Below are 1,697 nucleotides of genomic sequence, written 5' to 3'. Positions count from 1 at the left end.
CTGAAAGAATACAAGATCAGACTTGTTATTGGCAAATACTGAGGAAATATTACAGGATGAGGAGGAAAACTGTCACCAGTTTCGCCCTCCAGTTCACTGTACTCAGATACTTTCTAAAAACTAAAGCTCTCACTTCAAACAGGGGCTCTGATTTAAGGGGTCATGACCTCTTGGCCTGAGTGTCAGTGCATTCTATCAACACCTTTAGTGCCACTGTTGGCACTGAAAACCACAACTTCCAGTAATACACGCAGACATGTGGCCAGTTTTAAATGCTTTACATGTGATTTGTGGACGAGAACAGAGCACCGTGTTGTTGAACTCACATCTCGGATGTCGCACACCTGAGTCCAGGTGAAGACTTGCTCAGCAGGAGGGAACACGGTGCAGCGTTTCCTCTCCTCGCTGACAAAGTTCATGAGCTGCAGCAGAGAAATAAAAGTTATTTAACAACAACAACAACAACACAGCCACCGTGTGCACTGCGCAGACTCCTCCTCTCACTTGTTTGAAGTAGGCTTTGCCGAACTCCGCCGACAGTCCCTTCCTCCAGCTCTCTCCGAACCCCGGCGGTGTCTGAGCCGCGGCGAGCTTCTCCAGTGCCGCCCTCTTGTTGCGGGCGATCCGGTCCAGCTGGTCCGGGGACAGAGGCGAGGGAGACGGGCTGCGGGGCTCCGGCGTCCCCGCACAGGGCTTCTGCTTCTTCTGCACAATTTTAGTGTATTGAGCAAAACACAGAGCAGGTAAGAGATGTGCAGAAGCTGGATTTAGAAAGCGTCGACAGCGCGGCGCAAACATGGTCGTTTAGGTGCAACAACGTTGCAGAACGCAGCGGTGCCTTGAACGCAGCTTAGATAACGAGTCCCGGGAAAAGACAAAACTCTGGGTGTTAGAAATACTCTAAAATTGCACTGTGCGTTATTTTACAAATGAAAAACGTAAAGTTTTAGCCTTGTAAGCTACACGCGTGCGTACAGTTGAGTTGCCACTAAGAAATAAGGCTCACCGGCTCCTGAGCATCCTCCTCGGGTTCATTTAACTCTGAAGAGGTCCGTTTCTTGGACACCGGCGAAAAAAACGAGTTAATGGTTTTCTGTCCAATCATTCTGCTGAAAAACACGTTGACGGCGAATGGGTGCAAATTAATTAAGTGAACTATTCAGTCCAAAGCAGCAGCGGGCTCCTCACTAATCCAAACTTCTCCCGTAAAGTTAAACATTTGGCGCCTAAACTCGGTGACGGAAGCACTTATGTTCATTAACATAAGTGCTGAGCGACGTTCAAGAGCAGCAGCTGAGAAGTGTTGTCCTCTGTTAGTCAGAGAAACAGCAGCGAGCAACCACAGCACACTAATATGCAACTATCTCACAGTCAAAACAACTCAGGTTTGTCTTTATTTTGACGTCTTTGCTGATGTTTTTGCGGCATTTTGTAGCGCTAAGCCAAAAAATGGTTGATTAATCAAGTAGTCGAACATCACAAACGAATAGACTTATGTCCTAATAATCAAGTAAACACGTTTGTCATTTTTAAGCCAAAATACACAATAATTTTGTTCCAGGTTCTAAGCTGTCAACATATGCAGTATTCCCTGTCTTTTATGATAATAATTCACGTGGAGCTCATAGAAATTGTGAAAGGATTTTCCAATTTTACAGCCTGCAACATAAATAACAGGAAGTAATTAAATAAAGTAA

At 45.6% G+C, this 1,697-nt stretch overlaps 2 protein-coding genes across 2 annotated transcripts in view; one reads left to right on the top strand and one right to left on the bottom strand.

The window, feature by feature from the left end:
* LOC103353572 (uracil-DNA glycosylase) overlaps nucleotides 1-1,697 on the bottom strand; it is an 11,458-nt gene that overhangs the window by 4,905 nt on the left and 4,856 nt on the right. The gene's annotated exons all lie outside the window — the stretch shown is intronic.
* The window catches only part of alkbh2 (alkB homolog 2, alpha-ketoglutarate dependent dioxygenase), a 12,306-nt gene continuing 11,119 nt past the window's right edge, over nucleotides 511-1,697 (top strand). The window contains exon 1 of the mRNA XM_008276580.1: nucleotides 511-743. The gene's annotated coding sequence lies outside the window, so the exon portion shown is untranslated. The remainder of the gene's footprint in view (nucleotides 744-1,697) is intronic.

Source organism: Stegastes partitus, unplaced genomic scaffold, assembly GCF_000690725.1.
Source record: "Stegastes partitus isolate 25-593 unplaced genomic scaffold, Stegastes_partitus-1.0.2 Scaffold77, whole genome shotgun sequence".
In the NCBI taxonomy this organism is placed as follows: domain Eukaryota; kingdom Metazoa; phylum Chordata; class Actinopteri; family Pomacentridae; genus Stegastes; species Stegastes partitus.
Note: the sequence above shows the minus strand (reverse complement) of the source record. Positions and strands in the feature narration are given on the sequence as shown.